Below are 18,660 nucleotides of genomic sequence, written 5' to 3'. Positions count from 1 at the left end.
AATGGCGAGGAGACTTGCAAAGCAGTGCTACTGAAAGGCGAGTGGAATATTTCCTAATGTCGGGGAGAGGTCGTTAACAGGCGACATTTGCCCATTACTGCGTTTGGTTCACCTTATAAGTGGGTCACGGCCCACATCCCACCTACGTGAAAAGGATAAACAGGGAAAATGTCGTGATCTCGCTGAGACGTCGCATTCCAGAGTGAATTACAAGGGACAGGCAAAATAATGTGAAAACCTGTGCTTACTTGCGAAAGGTTTTTTAATAAGGGGTTGGAGCACCACTTGTCCGTAATACAGCTGCGATCCTTCTTGATACTAGCGTACACTGAAGTATAGTCTCCAGTGGAAGGTTATTCCACTCTTTGATCAGAACTTTCCCTAATTTCTGTAGCGACGCTAGAGAGGTGGATATCTGCTCCGGAGTCTGCGCTCCGAAACCGCCACAAGGGTTCAATAATGTTCAAGTCCGGAGACTTGCAGTTCGGTTGCACGCTCCACATGCCACCATTGTACTGTTCTGGCTGTGTGAGTGGCTGCTCTATCGTTCTGAAATACGGCAGCGTCGTTCGGAAACAACACTTGAATCTTGGGGTGCACCTGATCTCCTAAAATGTTCACATGATCGTTTAATACGGCCTCGCAGAGTACTGATGGGACCAGCAGAATACCACGATATGGCTGCCCACACAATCACACCTGCACCTCCACGCTTAACCGTTGGAATCAAGCAATCAGGATTGTAGGCTTCTCTTAGTGTTCTCCAGAAGTAAACCCGGCCCGATGTTGGAAATAACGAAAACGGTAACTCGTCACACGGTATAACTTGTTTCCAGTGATCAGGCGTCCAGCATTTACCCTCCTGACACCATGTTTTACGCTCCTTTGCGTCGGTTGTCGTCACTGACGGTTTCGGTATAGCAGCCTGTCCACGAATATTTGCTTTATGAAGTTCTCGGCGGACAGTGTCGATAGATACGGGGTCTCGAAGATGGGTACTGAACTCTGCAGTTACTTTAGCCGCCGTAGTTTTGTGTCATTTTGACCCAATTAGTGATAGCGTACGAGGATCTATGCCATTTAGTTACGATTTGCGCCCGTTATTACGTTTACACGGTGGTGTCTTTCCGTGTTTTGTATAGGCTGTCATGACTGTTGAAACATTGAAAAAGTTGGCTGTCTCGGTTACTGATTCTCCAGCTAATTGGGCTCCCACAATCTGCCCTCTTTGGAACTCTGTTAGGTCTTTCACTGCGCGTCGACCTCGGCCTATGAATGCAGATGCGAAGAGGAGCACTACTCGTAAACAACCTGCACTGGTGCCTAGTCCGCACTGAACACGCGCGATCCGCTGTGACACCTGCTTTACCTGCGGTGTTGACCATCAAAACACAACCACTGCCACTGTTCACATTATTTTACCTGTCCCCAGTACTTACGAACATCACAGGTATAGAGAGAGAGAGAGAGAGAGAGAGAGAGAGAGAGAGAGAGAGAGAGAGAGAGAGAGAGAGTTAAGGACAATGGATTATATAGGGCACTGAATAGGCTATCTGAAACTGTGCCGCAATGGAAATGGAACTGTGTTTAGCAAGACAAGATCCAGCCAAAGGAAGCCACCACACACCACACCCAGCACAAGTGAGCCGGCATCGAGGCAAAGCAGGAAGAAGAGCATCTGTGGGACTTGAGACGAGCAGCAAGAATGAAATACCTAAAATCTCAGGCGAGGCGTTACTTGTGAGTTACACTTCGTGACAAGGGAAACGGATTTAATAAGACTGCGGTCACAGTGGACCGACATCGGCCGAAGACGGCCAAGCGTTTAAAGTAAGTGCAGTCACAACGCAGCCGAACGTACAGACTTCGGACGACAAGCAGTGCAGCCAAATTACGAGGGTTGCCCACAAAGTAATGCACCGCATTTTTTTTCTTCATCAACTCTTTATTGAACATAATGAGAATTACACACAGAAAAGAATGTCGTTTGATCTCTACAACCTGTTTTTCCACGTAATCTCCAGCGCGAGCGTGTATGCCCTGTCGGTACCAATCCCTGCCCTTGCGGCAGAGCCGGTGCTTCACTGTGTGAACTTCCTCTGCTGACTGACAGATGCAGCGACAACTGCCGAGTCGTAACGCGTGTGTCCTCGCGAATGACGGCATCAGCTGGCTGCAACACGTCGGCTGTGACAGCCGCGGACGGTCTCCCCGACCGCTGCAAATCGTGGAGCTCCGCCTAACCGTCTACCGATGACCTCACCCTCCGTGCCCAACGACTCACTGTGCTTCTGTCGGCAGCAGATGCTCCATAGACTTTGCACAAGCGTTTGTGAATATTCCCCAGTTTCTTTCTCTGCAGTCAGAAATTCAATGACGCACGCTGCTTGTAACGTAGACCACCTACAGACGCCACTGTGAAACTGCCCTGCAGCTACGCTGTCTGTCGGATGTGACGGAAACTTGGCGCGGTCATTCAGGAAACTTAAAATAACACAGCTCTACAAAATAAAATTTTTTTTTCGTTGCCAGGGAAGTTTGAACGAAAATGGGATATTGTTATGATACTCATTCCGAGTATATTTGTACTTTTTCCAAATTGGCTCTGGTTTTTGAGATATAGGTTATTTGTGGAAATGAGAGTTTCATGTGGATAATATCGACTGCAGGGTCCATATATGGTGTAATGTATTTGCTACCTGTTTTTTAATTAGTGATATTGTACTATCTTTATTAAACAATTGTGCTCAGGGAGTGCATCTGTGTGGTTGAGGATTACATCATGCAAACATCACACTGTCAGCATGTGTTCAGTCCTGTTGTGCGGTGCGTGTGTTGAAGATATTGAGGGTTGTGCAGATTTGAATTCGGCGGTACTCGACGTTCATTTGTTGGCCGAGGTAATCCCCGCAACAGCCGATAGGTAGCGTTCAGTGTAAACAAGAAAAATGGCGATGGTCGAAAGTCACACACATGTGCAGTGCAGCTTCAAGGAGATAGAACCTTTTCATCGTGACGTAGCAAATAAGAGGTGAGTATTCATTTCACACAAAACAATTAATGATGTTTGTTGGATGTGATTGACATGCAAATACAAGAAAGTTCTGCATAATATGTAGTATTTGTGCAATTTTGTTTTAGGAAAACATGAGTTCTTCACGCCGTCTTTGCGTGAACCATCCAGATGAGTTCTGCTACATTTGTGGTGAATACGTTCTTCAAAAGAACAGGAAGAATATCACTCCTTTTGTGAAGGAAGCGTATCTGGCATATTTCGGAATTAAACTTGGAGATCAAGACAAGGCGTGGGCACCCCATAAAGTTTGTAAATGCTGTGTGGAGTGCTTACGGCAGTGGACAAAACGAAAAAGGAAAAGCTTAAACTTCGGAGTGCCTATGGTATGGCGAGAGCAGAAGAACCATACAGATGATTGCCATTTTTGCATTGCTAATGTGAAAGGTTTTAATAGGTTCAAAAAACGAAAGTGGGAATATCCCGATTTGGAGTCAGCAAGAAGACCGGTGGTGCACAGCAACGATGTTCCTGTACCAACCTTCACAACATTACCCACGCTAACATCATCAGATGACGATGTGCACGGTGAGGAATGTACAAGTAGTGGTTCGGAATACGAAGGACGTGAGACACAACCCCAGCAGTTCGACCAGAAGGAGCTCAGTGACTTGATACGAGAACTCAATCTTTCAAAGCAAGCATCAGAACTCTTAGCATCCAGGCTTAAGGAAAAGAACTGTCTTCATCCAAGTGTTAAAATAACAGCTTACCGGACGAGAGAAGAAAACCTTCTTCCATACTTCAACCAAGAAGAGGTTATAGTGTATTGCAGCAATATACCTGGACTTTTATTTGAATTGGGGCTGCCGGAATATAGACCAGAGGACTGGCGTCTCTTCATAGACAGTTCCACTAGAAGTTTAAAATGTGTTCTCCTACACAACGGCAATCGTTACGCATCTATTCCAATTGCCCACTCAACAAAACTTTGTGAAGCATATGCTAACATCAAGATGGTTCTGCAGAAAATTCAGTATATGCAGCACTAGTGGTTGATTTGTGTTGATTTGAAAATGGTGAACTTCTTGCATGGACAACGAAGTGGATACACAAAGCACCCATGTTTTATCTGCATGCGGGATAGTAGGACAAAGCACGAACATTGGAAGCAGAAAACATGGCCTCCAAGGGAACATATGGCTGTTGGTGAAGCAAACATCATTAATGAACCTCTGGTTAGTAGGGACAAGATTGTTCTTCCACCATTATATATTAAGTTAGGACTAATGAAGCAATTCACCAAAGCTTTAGACAGAAATGGTAATTGCTTCACATACATCTGCAATACGTTCCCTGGACTCAGTAGTGAAAAACTTAAGGCAGGAATATTTGATGGTCCTCAAATTCGCAGGCTCATCAACGATACCAATTTTACAAGTGTCATGACTGTCACTGAAGCATCGGCCTGGAACAGTTTTGTCGCTGTTGTAAAATGTTTTTTGGGCAATCATAAAGCTCCCAATTACGAGTAACTGGTCAAAAACATGCTCACTAACTTTCAAAACTTAGGAGCTAACATGAGCATAAAATTGCACTTCCTTCACAGCCACTTGGATCGATTTCCTCGTAATCTAGGTGATTTCAGTGAGGAACAAGGAGAGCGGTTCCATCAAGATATGAAAGGAATAGAGGAAAGATATAAAGGAAGATGGGACAGGCATATGATGGCAGATTATTGCTGGAATCTGCAACGTGACTGTTCTGAAGAGACCTATAAAAGGAAAGCGTGCAGGAAGCGGTTCGTCATGGACGGAAAATGATATACTTATAGAGAAACTATTCAATTATGTTTTATACGTGGACAAATGCCTATCAGGTTTTCATAGAAGCTATTTATAAAGATTATTTTCTTTTTTCATTGTAGTTTGTAGCGCTCGAGTTCAGTATTAGCAATTTTTTCTAATTTTTTGAATAAATCATGCATTATCTCAAAAACTAGAGCCAAACTGCATAAATGGTTGCTATATTCGTCCTCAGCACCACTAACCCATCCTAAAGCCACTCAAATATCCTTGGCAAGAAAATGAGTGTTGACCAGTGTAATACATACGCAACGTTTCGCATTCGCAGCACTGTTTTCGGCTGAGAAAAAAAAATGCTGTGCATTACTTTCTGGGCAACCCTCGTAGTTTGTTTTCTTCGGGAGAAACGGCCGACGTCCTCACACACGAAATACGGACTGTGCGAAACGAGTGAGTTTAGTTCAAGAAAGAAGGAGTCTGTGAAATTCTGAGGATGGGAAGCATCATAAACGTGACGTACCTCGGAATCTACTGATTGAATTCGCTGCTCTATTGGTAAACAGAAGTATGCGAAATCTTTATCGGAAATTTTAAGCATGAATTATAACTACCTGCATTTACTTCCGTCTTCTGGATCGCAACAGGGCAGCAACTTGAAACGATTCAAGAAAATTGTAAAAACCGCCAAAGATGCAGAGAAGTATTCTTTTATGAACTGGTGACTAGTTTCGGACATTTTCAGTCCAGCGTTCATGCATACTGCAAGTAGTTGTAAGAGTTACGGGAATGATTTGAAAACGGACTGCAAAGGTCCGAAACTATTAGTCAGTTATTAAAGACTAACTTCTGGGCACCTTTGACGGCTTTTTACAGTTTTCTTGTGTAAATTGTAACCTCAAAAAATAATTTATTCAAGTGAGAAGTTTGACGTATTTTGAACTAAATGTTGCTGTACTGGATCTTTTTTGGATTCTAGTAGGTGACATTAGCTACCAATGAGTTATTATAACAGTTAATGGCGTTTTCATGCCATTAGTGTGGTGATCCTGTTATATGAGCTGGTTTACAAATGTGGTGCTAGTTCCTCCACTTGTCAGAATTTGAAGTATCCAGAGTATCTGGTTCTAAAATTTACGTTTGTTCTTCGGACTTGGTCGAATGACAGTCATCGAAGGTTAAGTCACTAACGTGTGTTGTGTTGAATTTATCTGAAGTTGTGCAGAGCATTTATAATCTTGCTTTTCAGTGCCGCTACGAGTCATCTCAAATGTGTGTGTATAATTGAAAGCTGCTCTCTTCATTTCATATACTCGTAAAACGTCTCTGGTTATTCTAATAACTGAGGAAAGTATGTACATTACTCGCCACGTCCTTTTCGGCAGAGGTGTGGCACATTCACATGCATTAGACGTCTTTCCAATACTGAAAGCCGCAACGCAGCACTAGTCTGCAAGCGTAAAGCCATGGCGGTATTCGTCTCGCCAAAGGAAGTTAAAATGTAACCTGCTTCATACACAGAATAGATTCTAACCTAACCAAACCCAAACACTTTGACCCGGTGAAAAACTGACGAAGGAGATCACACGGGCTGCGAACAAGCTGTTGGCCACCACTGTTATCAGGCAGCATGTGATGACCGTTGTCCATGCGACTGTGAACACCTACCACCTCACAAGAATGAGTTAAACGTGCTGTTCATATTGTTTGCATAATTCCTCAATTTTAATCCAATGTACTATGTAAATCTTAGGTAGTTAACAATGAGCATTTCGTAGGTAAAAAAAATTTCTATCATTAATTGAAAGTAGTATACAGCGTGTTCCACAACTGCTGCTACAGGCTTCTAGCGGCTGTAGAAGGGACTCAGTAGTAATGTTGTGATAAGGACCTCATGTCCAGAAGTGTATCATTTCGAAGTGAAACAAGTTTAAACATTGGATCACTTTCGAATCTCCAACTAATAGGGGAATGAGGCTGAAGTGACGCCAGTCTGCATTGTTGCCAAATTTATTTAAGATGGCGTCTCTTCCTGGGTGCCCGCCATCTCCTCTCCATGTGGTGTAGACGTGGCAATGTCGCACAGCTGACGTCGCCATCTGCACTCGCCCTAACTTCCCCACATCCCCTCCCCTCCCTCCCCCCCACACACTTCCCCCCTTCCCTTCCTCCCACCTCTTAGGAAATGGCGGGAAAAGACACTCCGTGCTGAGCTGCTGAAGAGGAAGGACATGAGATACTGTTTTTATTTATATGTGGATTGCTGTACAGTCATCCTCTCTTGTGAACTGCTGAGGAAGGTTCAGTCCAGGCTGGCTGTGTGGGCAAGCGGTTCTAGGCGCTTCAGTCTGGAACTGCGCGGTCGCAGGTTCGGATCCTGCCTCAGGCATGGATGTGTGTGAGGTTCTTAGGTTAGTTAGTTTCAAGTAGTTTTAAGTTCTAGGGGACTGATGACCTCAGATGTTAAGTCCCATAATGCTCAGAGCCATTTGAACCATTTGGTTCAGTCCAGGCTGACCTGTTGGTGAGGAAAACACAGTGTGTGTGTGTGTGTGTGTGTGTGTGTGTGTGTGTGTGTGTGTGTGTATGCACAATGTGTACAACTGATGAGCTGTTGGCATTTAGTAGAGTGGAGATCAATAACCGTATCAAACATAAACATGCAGTTGAGGACTGTGAGTGTAGCTTCCTACTTGATCGTTGGACAGACGAGGTAATGGAGGAGCATGAAAAGAATACTTTTCACCAAATAATGGTGGTGCAGTGGGATGGGGCGAAGTTTTGCAACTCATTCAGCGGTTGCCGGTGCTCTAACTGCAGACCTCCTTCTTTGAAGCGGCTGGACAACCTGCCTCTTCCACCACAGGTGATGGCCAACAATCCAGCAGGTACGTAATATTATTCCCTTGTGTAACATTTTTTGTGGTGGCCAGCAAACCAACAATAATAATATACTGGACTAATACTGGTTCTCCCTGCATTCTAACAGATGGGTCTCTAATGGTCAGTCTCTTCCACAGCCCCAGACTGATTGGTCTGGTTGACATTTCCGCCACCAGAGTGTGTTCAAAATTGGGACATAATGGACGAAAAATTAGTAGGAACCAATGAAAACGCTACACCCAGTCTCGAGATCATGATGTCACGGATATAAGGCGAGTGCAGCAGCTCACTGCCCTCAGTCAGGGAGTGGAAGGACCGTGAGGTGTCAACAGCAATGCAGATTGTCATCTGCCTCCACCTCGCAGAAGCAGCATACGTGTGATTTAGATCCATGTCTTTGTTCAATTCCATGCCTTTGCCTGTGGATGCTTATTGTTTCTCCTTCTTTGTTCAGCAACCTCCGGCCTGTCCAGCTTGTCGGGACCTGTAGCTACCTCTGGTGCAGCCAGGCCAGTGGCAGCCATTGCTGGCTCATTGGGACCTGCAGTGACCTCTGGTCTGTGGGACCGGCAGCTGCAGGAGCAGCACCGTGGAATCCTGTAGCGCACCTCACCATCGTGATGGAGCGGGACAACGAGCTGCTGCTATCAGTCCCACGTATCGATTTGCGTGATACAAAGGCCCAGCCAGTCCCTCACTCTTGGAAGAATTGTGCTGGGGGGCATACGCTACGTGGTGCAGTCCAGTACTGGTCTCAAACACACATCATTCCAGAACATTCTGGTGTTGCTGAAGGACAGAGTGTTGATGTGGTGAATAGAAACCTGTCAATTCCTCCCTGCATTCTACTGCTTTTCAATTCATAATTTAACAGCTAGTGGCTCAAAGTGCTAAAATATGGGTATAGGAGCATCAGTGGACATCACTGGCGTGTTGTATTAGTGATTGAAAATGCATCGAGAAGTGTTAAAATGTGATTCACAGAGTTGGAATGCGGTGACCTGTGTTGTGCAGGACCCTACATTAGTCAACAGATGATGTGTCGTTCACTCTGGACATTTACTGTACACACGTGATGGTATTTATAACAGTACTGTACGGTGGCATGTTTGGAACATGGCATACATCTCCCAGGACATGACAGTGCACATCGAATTTTAGCTGATAAAGCTAAGGCAACATGGGCAAGAAAGGATAGTGATATAGGACAGTGCAGTGCAGCTTTAGTAGTTGATAAAACCGTGCACGGTAAAATTAAGTTGGGCTTTGGGGCGAATTTCAGTCAAGTTACGAACATCGCATGTTGTGCACTGAAGAGGAAGAAGATACCAAAGAAGAAGAAAAAGTCGGGATAGGGCTGTTTAGTAAACTGCAACCTGACAGCGATGTATGCAGCTAGAAACGCCCGGAACCATAAAGGACTGCTTAAAGAACCTCGGGTACTGCTGATACACAAGACATCGGATGGAATTATTACCTTCCTCACTCTTGCCCTCGCAGGTCTCTCAGCAATGGGTTCACTGGTTCAAATGGCTCTAAGCACTATGGGACTTAACTTCTGAGGTCATCAGTCCCGTAGACCTAGAACTACTTAAACCTAACTAGCCTAAGGACTTCACACACATCCATGTCCGAGGCAGGATTCGAACCTGCAACCGTAGCAGCAGCGCGGTTCCGGACTGATGCGCCTAGAACCGCTCGGCCACAGAGGCCGGCAATGGGTTCAGTGGCTGATGGTGCTGCGGCTAGTGCGAGAGCAGTCAAAAATGCACAGAACTGCCAGGAACAGCCAGAGGAGGTAAGGAGATCTAACCACACGATGGGAGCAGCAGCCATCAGGAAAGGACTATACCTGAAACTATGCAAGAAAGGACGAGGTCTCTTCATGAATTAAAAAAAATCCTGCTAGCTATCGTACTGGGTAGACGTCTTACAGATACAGATCTGCTCAAGCTGGTGTTTACGTGGGATGCATAACCAAAGACTGTGTGGAAATCCAGAGAATGTAGAATTGTGAATTTAGATGTTGCTGGGGGACCAGGAATCCCCTGGGTGGCGTATGTTGAGAGAAATACAAATAATGTCTACTATTTCGACTCATTTGGAGAACTGCAGCCAGTTTCATCACCACCAAGACTGGTATGTGTGCATCATGTTCCTCCTAACGCTTACGAAGAAGCATGTATCAGGAGGTACATTAAGGATCCACTCGTCAGGTCAGGTTCACATGCAATGTCATATAATCTGACTTTAAAAGAACGATCACCAGTATCACGCGCAAATCACTTCCTAGTGATTGGTTTAAGCACTGGAGAGTGGAGTGTTGCACTAAATGGACTGGAGGCATACAACAGCATTCTGAATATCACAGCGTCTAACAATAAACTTCATCAGGAAATTAATGGCAAAAAACATATTATGGAAACAGAACCTGGTGCATACTGTACTGACACTGTAAACAAAGTTTTAAAACGGTGGAAATTGGATTGTGCTATATGCAAACATCAATACACTTAAACGTCAAACAAAGACAGCATATTCAATGATAGACTTTAACCAGACAAGTTCAACAGAACGACTTTTGGATTTCACAAAAGGACAGGATTTTGGAGATGGATCGTAATAAATTTTACAGATATGACCAGCTCAGTGAATGTACTTCCCGTCAGTACAGTCTCTGTTGACTGTAACATTGTAACAAACTCCTATCTCAACAATAGATTGATTCAAGCAATTGACCGATTCTTCCCATTACCTGCGAAGGGGCACACAATCGGTGAGAACTCTAGCAAAGATATATACCTCCCACTAGCACTTCAGACATTGGACTATCTGGAGCTGCATATTGTGGATCTGGATAATCACCTGTCAACTTTCATGATGAGGAAATCATTGTACGACTAGATGTAATGTGGAACCGCAATGTGCAGAGACCTGTTATCAGTGGCAGCTACCTTCAGCCAGGCAGGACCAGAAGCGACGTCGACGACCTTCCACGTGTTGGAGCCGGATGTGGTGGTGACCCACAACCAATCAGTCTCAGGCGTTTGCCGGCAGCACTGCTGGTGGATGTGGAACGTTTCATGGCCATCACAGAGAGGGAAACGATCACAGCAGCGGACTAAGGAAGAATGAAGATGACTGTGGAGGAGTTAGGGTTTGCATAACGTCAAGCTCTTCCCCCTGTGTTGATGGCAGCCAATAGGAATTGCAGGAACTCTGACCAGTGAATTGCAGCAATCCGCTAGTCTACCTGTTAGACTAAGAACCTTTGTCCTGCACCTGCCGGCGTTTATTGGTTTCAGGGAAAAGTTCCCACAGATGAAGTAACTGCCTACTTCTCCTGGGGTGGTCCAAACTCCTTTGTGAGGGGGAAAACATCCCCTTTCTGGAAGGTGTTGGTATCGCCTTTGACGTGAAATACTTTGTTCTGTTTTGGACAAAGCTACAGTCCAAGTATTTTTGATCTACAGAGATCTTCCGACTACCACTATGAGGTTTGGAAACCTTAGTGAGCACACCTCTTCTTAGGTGGAGTAGGTAGAACACTATTGGCTCTGACAACGAGATAAACTACTGTGTTTTAGACAACGCTATGAGTTCCCACAGAAGGCACAGTCCTATCTGGTTCTACTGGGTGGTCCAGGCTCCTTTATCATTCATTCCCTGACAGTGAAATATTTTGTTCTCTTTCAGACAATGCTACGGGTCCCAGCTTTCCTGGTGTACTCAAAAGCATACCAGGGAATGCCGCTGGCAAGTTATGTGCTGTTAAGGCACCTCTAGACGTTCTGGGAGATTCGCTTGTTCCCAACTAGAAATCCAGGCAGGTCGTTAAGAGCATCTGCTGGATAATATGTAACATGCAGTCATCTGTGGCAGTGGTGATTAGGGGCACAAATGCGCAGGCTGGGCCAAAGTGAGCCGCGAGCAGGTAGTGAGACAAAACACTGGAGCAGACACCACGTTACAGACTGGTGCGAACTGATAACAACAGCCGCGGGAGCCCGCTGCCCTTGGTGGCATGCCAGCCAGCACTGCACCTTAAGTCGAATGACAGATGCCACTGTGGCGGAACACCAGCAGTGGTGGCGCGTCATCTGTGTAGATTCACAGGTGCCAGTTGTTTCGTGTATTGCATTAGAGACCTTACTAACGTTATTTAAGCTCAGTTTCTTCAAGATACAACAATTTAAGACACGTTCTTTTCTGTGTGTAGAGCAGTTTATAGATTTGTTTCACGGTGTAATTAGAAGAATTTTCATCTATGTTCGTTCTTGCAATATCTGGTCTTTTATCATTTCATCGATGCAGTTCGAAGTTTTCCATGGTGTGTGGTGAGTTATAAAGCATTTTTCGATGTGTAGGCGAGATTGTGGTTTCCGTCATCGATTGTCGAGCTTTTTACCATTTTCAGAAGAGCGTTTTTCTGTTGTCCTACCTATTTTAAGCAGTTGGTTTATTTGAACGTCAAGCAGCAAGGCTGTCAGTTCAGTTTTAGGAAATTTTTCCAGCAGCATTATATACATAAAAGTAAACGAACACAATTGCCAAGAGAGTACCTTACATCATTCCTCTGCACCAGCTCGGCAAAGATTGAGTCTTTTTCCTGCCAATACCCAACTGGGATACGGGATGGGGAAGTTGGGGAGGGGGAAGGAGTGGGTGTTGTGGTGATGTCAACAGTGCGATATTGCCACATCTACCGCCTAGGGAGAGGAGGTGAGGGAACCACCCAGGAAGAGACGCTATCTTGAATAAATCTGGCAACAACGCAGACTGGTGTCACTGCGGCTTTATTCCACTGCACCTACTTCACGCTGTGCACACATCAGAGGCACTGAGCTGGGGGACCTGTGTGTCGTACAGGAGCCGAGGACGCGGGCAATGTTTCGAGTGAGTAGCCGTCACCGGGTCTTCTCCTACGTGACGAATGTCGTGAGTGCTTCGCATCCGCGGAGCACCACAGCCTACCCTCCTGGTTGGAAACTTAGGTGTTACACACAGATGTTGTTCTGTTCGGACCGAAGTGGTGCGTACTGCCACAAGTAGAACACGGCCTGACGTCGGCGCTCTCTTCTCAAATCGTGTTTATGCCGTGAAGTGGGAGATTTGAAAGTGATGTGATCTTGACGCTTATTTTACATTCAAACGGAACATTTCCAGACATGGTTTCCTTACCAAAACTTTTTGTCTACTACATTATAAAAAGTGATATGTATAATTCAACAAAATGTATGGCGTGTCTGGCAAACAGCAGAATGTGTCTTTACATACTTTATCGTCGACCAGTGATATCAACCTCAAGTGTTATACAAGCATCAAGTACATCTTTTACAATAGACATATCAGCTTGGATGTCTCCCTAATCCATTACTACAGGCACCAAGACAAGGCACGCACATACGACGATGCATTTAGTTTTTTCTAGTGTTCTTTAAGACTTTAAATACGCGACTACTAATACAAATACGTCAGTAGTATAATTTTCATATTAATACACCATACATTTTGCTTCATTACGAATAAATAGCAGTAGCTATAGAATATAGATTATGAATCACAAATGAATAGAAGTTCGTTTCTTGATTAGTTAAATATAAAAGATGAATGTTTAAGAATGAAGACGCAAATGATATGTAAGTGGTTCCCCGTGGCTGACGGCGGTGCCTTAGGCTCTGGAGCGCTCCCTCTCTACGCTACATAACTCGAGCCTGCTTAGCCTCCAGCGTCAGCATTACTTACAGTGACTGAGGCATTCGCAGCGGGTCAGGCGCCATCGCCGTCATCCTGATGGGTAATGATACATCGTTTTACAGCGTAGTTTCACAACATTGCCTTCTATATGTAATATAAGACTGTAACTTTTGCTATTACAATGCAGAGTCTAATGATGGCCCGTAATTAATAGGCCGAAACCGGTCAGAAGTTAGCATCGGCTGCGGTCAAGGCTGCTTTCATAGCGTTTGCGTGGCGTGTTTTCAGTTGGCAGGTGGGTACTGGGTACCAACCCGACGTTGACCTAGTGGAATGTGCGAAACCGTCTAGGAAGCACATCTAGGTCGGCTGGAACACTGGCCCCGGTCGTTACTCCGCGAGGGGGAATCGTTCCGGTAAAGGTTCACATCCCCGAATCTCAGAGTTGAGTGTTCACGCGCATGGCTGCCGTGCGGGCAAATTCGGATGTGTCATCGAGCTCTGCATTATCTACAGTGAAGTGCGAATGAAACAAGTATAGGCATGCGTATTCAAATACAGAGATATGTAAACAGACAGAGTAGGGCGCTGCCGTCGGCGACGCCTGTATGAGACAACAAGTGTCTGGCGCAGCTGTTAGGTTGGTTACTGCTGCTACAATGACAAGTTATCAACATTTAAGTGTGTTTGAACGCGGTGTTATAGTCGGAGCACGAGCGATGGGACAGAGTATCTGCGAGGTAGAGATGAAGTGGGGATTTTCCCGTACGACCATTTCACCAGTGTACCGTAAATATCACGAATCCGGTAAAACATCAAATCTGCTACATCGCTGCGGCCAGAAAAAGATCTTGCAAGAACGGGACCAACCCTTCCTCAGATTGCTGTAGATTTCAACGCCGGGTCATCAATAAGTGTCAGCGTGCGAAGCATTCAACAAAACATAGGCTTCGGAGCCGAAGGCCGATTCGTGCACCGTTGCACGACAAGAGGCTTTACACCTCGCCTGGGCCCGTCAACACCGACATTGGACTGTTGATGACTGCAGACGTGTTCCCTGCTCCGACCAGTGTCGTTTTTGTATCGAGGAGATGGACGTGTACGGGTCTGGAGAGAATCTGATGAATCCGTGACCCTGTATGTCAGCAGGGGACTACTCAAGTAGTGGAGATTCTGCAGTGGTATGTGGCGTGTGTAGTTGGACTGATACGGGCCTGTGATACGTCTAGATACAACTGTAACGTACGACACGTACGTAAGCATCCTGCCTGGCCACGTGCACCCATTCGTATCCACTGTGCATTGCGATAGACTTGGGCAGTTCCAGCAGGACAATGCGACACGCCACACGTCCAGAATTATTACAGAGTGGCTGCAGAAACACTCTTCCCAGTTGAAACACTTACGCTGGCCACCAAACTCCCCAGAGATGAATACGTTTGAGCACATCTGGGATGCCCTGCAACGTGGTGTTTAGAAGAGATGTGCAGCCCCCCGTATTCGTACAGACTTGTGGACAGCCCTGCACGATTCACGGTGTCAGTTCCCTCCGGCGCTTCTTCAGACATTAGTGAAGTGCATACCACGTCGCCTTGCGGCACTTCTGTGTGCTCGCGGTGGCTGTACACGGTTTCAGGCAACTGTCCCAATTTCTTTGGGTCTTGGCGTGTTAGAAATCTGTTGGTCATTTCAATCAGAGTCGGAGTTGACATTTGTTCTTGAAACAGGTGAAATGTTCCTGTGTATATGTCTCGCATCCCAGAACTGGCAGGCACAGTGTTCTGCGCAGCGCCACCCGGCGGCGTCGCTGTGCCCTCTGCCGGCTGCCTGCTGGCCGCTGCCCGCTGGCCGGCCACTGCAGCGGCGCCGTGGCCGTGGCCGAGCTGCCGGCCGCCGGCAGAGGGCCGGGGCCGTGTGCTGCTGTCCACCCCGTCCCACGACACGATTCCAAATTTCCTACTCTTCCACGCGGCACACTTGTCACTCAGAAATAACAAAAAGCCTCTACTGTTACAAAATTTCCCGCTAGAGACCTCCAACGGAACGGAAAACCATAGGGAAGCGGAAGACGAATATTGCTATGTGGAGTAGCGAGGAATGGCCTCGCAAGCTGAGCGAGTGTTCACACAAACAGGGAAGGCCAGCGTGGATATTACTGGATCGACAGACAACAAATGCTCCGGAAATTTGTGCGGTGATATTTTCACGTAAAGCCCACCGAGCAAAGCGAGCAGGGCTACCCGCGGAGACTGCGGTGAGATAGTAAACTGTGCCGTCAGATTAATGGCGGAGTTCTGGGAGTGGAAATGGAGTTTATGGGGTATTTATTGGTGATCGGGGGGTTAAATGGTCTCACGGGCGATGTAGAGAACGTTGTCGAGGATTTATGTCATCAGGAAATGGATGAGATCGATTAAAAATAAATGTCAGTGCTCGCCGACACGAATGCTGCCGGAGAACGGTCCGCGCGGTCTGGGGCGTGTTGCCACGGTTCGTGCGGCTCCCCCAGTCGCAGGTTCGAGTCCTCTCTCGGGCATGGGTGTCTGTCTGTTATTCTTACCAGAGGTTAATCGATGTTACTTTAAATAGTGTGTGAAACTAAGGACCGATGACCTTAGCAGTTTGGTCCATTAGGAATTTACATACATTTGAAGATTTGAAGAGAATGACGAGTGGTAGGTATAGTACTATGGGTGCCGACAGTCGACAAACATTAACCGATAGTGCCATAATTTACAGTGCTCTGTAGGGAAAGTTAGCTCAAAATAATGGCTGAACATTTTAAATGTTAGGAACTTTGACGCTACGCGTATACAGAGTCGGTAAGTAATTTAAGCTCTATAACAAGCTGTGTTGTAAGGCACCGGCAATAAAAATTCTTTGTGACGGATGTGAGAGTGGCAAGTGGTGATCGCATCGTTACCTCCTGACATGCCAAAGCATATTTCCAACTACACAAAGCAATAACGGCAATATAAACAACAACGATACCAAAACGGTGCAGTCTGATAAAGTTCACAAGACGATTCGGTTTCAACATTCGCTCAAGATAGCCACAAAACTGTCAACGGTTCAGCGTAATTCAGAGAGTAATGTGAGCAAAATCGTTCAAACAGAAATACACGGTGCAGCTTTTGAGGCTGTAGACAAGAAACTACGCCCACCAATCGTCTCTAATGGGATGTGTTGGTGCGATGGACTTATACTGGAGGATAATTCCTAAGCACAAAATCTGACGAAAGTCTTGCTGTTTTCAAGGAGGAAAGAGTCCCAGAAGTCTGGAAGTAAAACCGAGGTAGGTGGAGAACACGCATAGAGGAGCATGGGAAACACCGAGGGAGCACATAAAGCACTACTGTAATGACAACGTGAAGTATCTGTCCCATATTTAAAGAATAATGCGTGACGGTTATTTACAAAAGGCACGTCTCGATTCCTTACGAAGAGAACACAGCATTTGACCAACAACCGCGAAAAATATGAAAAATACCAAAGTCCCGGACCAGAACATGTAGAGTAGTGAAGATAATAACAGCAGCAGCGCTGAACATGTTTGCTATAATATAGCCTAGCGGTGTGAGGCGTGTCGTCACGGTCCGCGCTGCTTCCCACCGTCGGAGGTTCGATTCCTCCCTCGGGCATGTGTGTGTGCGTGTGTGTGTGTGTGTGTGTTGTCCTTAGCGTAAGTTACTTTAAGTTAGGTTAAGTAGTGCGTAGGCTTAGGGACTGATGGGCTCAGCACTTTGGTCCCTTAAGAGTTCACCCACATTTGAACATTTGAGCCACAACACGCACTGACTTGACTCCTCGTAACGTCGTGTCGGACCTCCTCTTTCTCGGCGTAGTGCAGCAACTCCACGTGTCTTGAACTCTAGTCGTTGGAGCTCTACTGCAGAAATACTGAACAACTTCGTCTCCATAGCCGTCCATAATTGCGAAAGTCTTGCCAGTGCAGGATTTTGTGCACAAAGTGACCCCTCGATTATATCCCTTAAATGTCCGTGGGATTTATGTCGTCCAAAACATTCGCTCGAATTGTCCAGAATGCTGTTCAAACCAATTGTAAGTAATTGTGATCCGGTGACACGGTGCTTTAGCATTCGCAAAACTTGCGTCGTTGTTTGGCAACATGGAGGCCACAGTCTCGGAGTAGCCGAACGCAACCATTGCCAGTCGAGGATCGGCTCAGTCGGACCAGAGCTCCCAGTCCGTTCCGTGTAAACACAGCGCACACCATTTTGGAGCCACATCGAGTTCGCACAGTGCCTTGTCGACAACTTGAATTCGTCGCCCCGTGGGGTCTCCACCACACTCGAACCCTAACATCAGCTCCTACCAACTGAAATCAGGACTCACTCGTCTGGTCAGGGCACGGTTGTCTACTCGACTGGGGTCCAAAGGACACTGTCACGAGCCCAGGAGAGGCGCTGCAGGCGAGTTCCTGCTGTTGGCAGAGGCACTCGCGTCTGCTGCCACAGCTCACTGACGCCAAATTTCGCCGCACTCTTCTAACGGAAGCGTTCGTCGTATGTCCCATATTGATTTCTGCGGTTATTTCACGCAGTGTTGATGTCTGTTAGAAATGACGACTCTAGGTCTCCAGCTGAAGGCCTGCGGCCACTGCGTTGTCCGCGATGAGAAGTGACGCCTGGAATCTGGCAGTCTCGGCACATTCTCGACACTGTGGACCTCGGAATATGGAATTCCCTAACGATTTCCGATACGGACTCTTCCGTGCGCCTAGCTCCAACTAAAATTCCGCGTTCAAAGTCTGTCAATTCCGGTCGCGCGGCCATAACCGCGTCGGGCACCTCCCCACACGAAGCACCTCTGAGTGCGAATGACAGCTCCGCCAACGCGCCGCCCTTCTGTACCACGTGTACGTGCGATACTACCGTCATCTGTGTGTGTGCGTATCGCCATACCGTAACTTTTACCTGTGAGTACAACTAATGCTAAACTTGAACTACACCTCACGAGGCACGTAATGGAGCAGTAAACTGACCTGTCCGTGGCAGGGCAGCGGACAACACAGTGGTTCAGTGATTACTGACCAATTAACCTGACGTGACGTGATCCGAGGCGCGGTTATATTCCCGAATACTGAAACAATGATGTGCACGTAACAGAGCAGCTGAACGGATTTCCTGGGGCTAGTGGGACATATTTACGGAACCTCATTGAAAAACGTAAACCTCAACGCAGGTGCTACTGCTGTCGGCCGTCAACTGAAGGCCGGATTTGTAACTTACATCTGCGGAAGAC

The 18,660-nt window shown here is 46.4% G+C and overlaps 1 protein-coding gene across 1 annotated transcript in view; it reads right to left on the bottom strand.

Annotated features, from left to right (window-relative positions):
- The window catches only part of LOC126416156 (cadherin-related tumor suppressor-like), a 292,823-nt gene that overhangs the window by 258,350 nt on the left and 15,813 nt on the right, over positions 1-18,660 (bottom strand). The window lies entirely within an intron of this gene.

Source organism: Schistocerca serialis, chromosome 8 (genome assembly GCF_023864345.2).
Source record: "Schistocerca serialis cubense isolate TAMUIC-IGC-003099 chromosome 8, iqSchSeri2.2, whole genome shotgun sequence".
In the NCBI taxonomy this organism is placed as follows: domain Eukaryota; kingdom Metazoa; phylum Arthropoda; class Insecta; order Orthoptera; family Acrididae; genus Schistocerca; species Schistocerca serialis.
The sequence above is the reverse complement of the archived record's forward strand: the minus strand, read 5'-3'. Positions and strand labels throughout refer to the sequence as shown.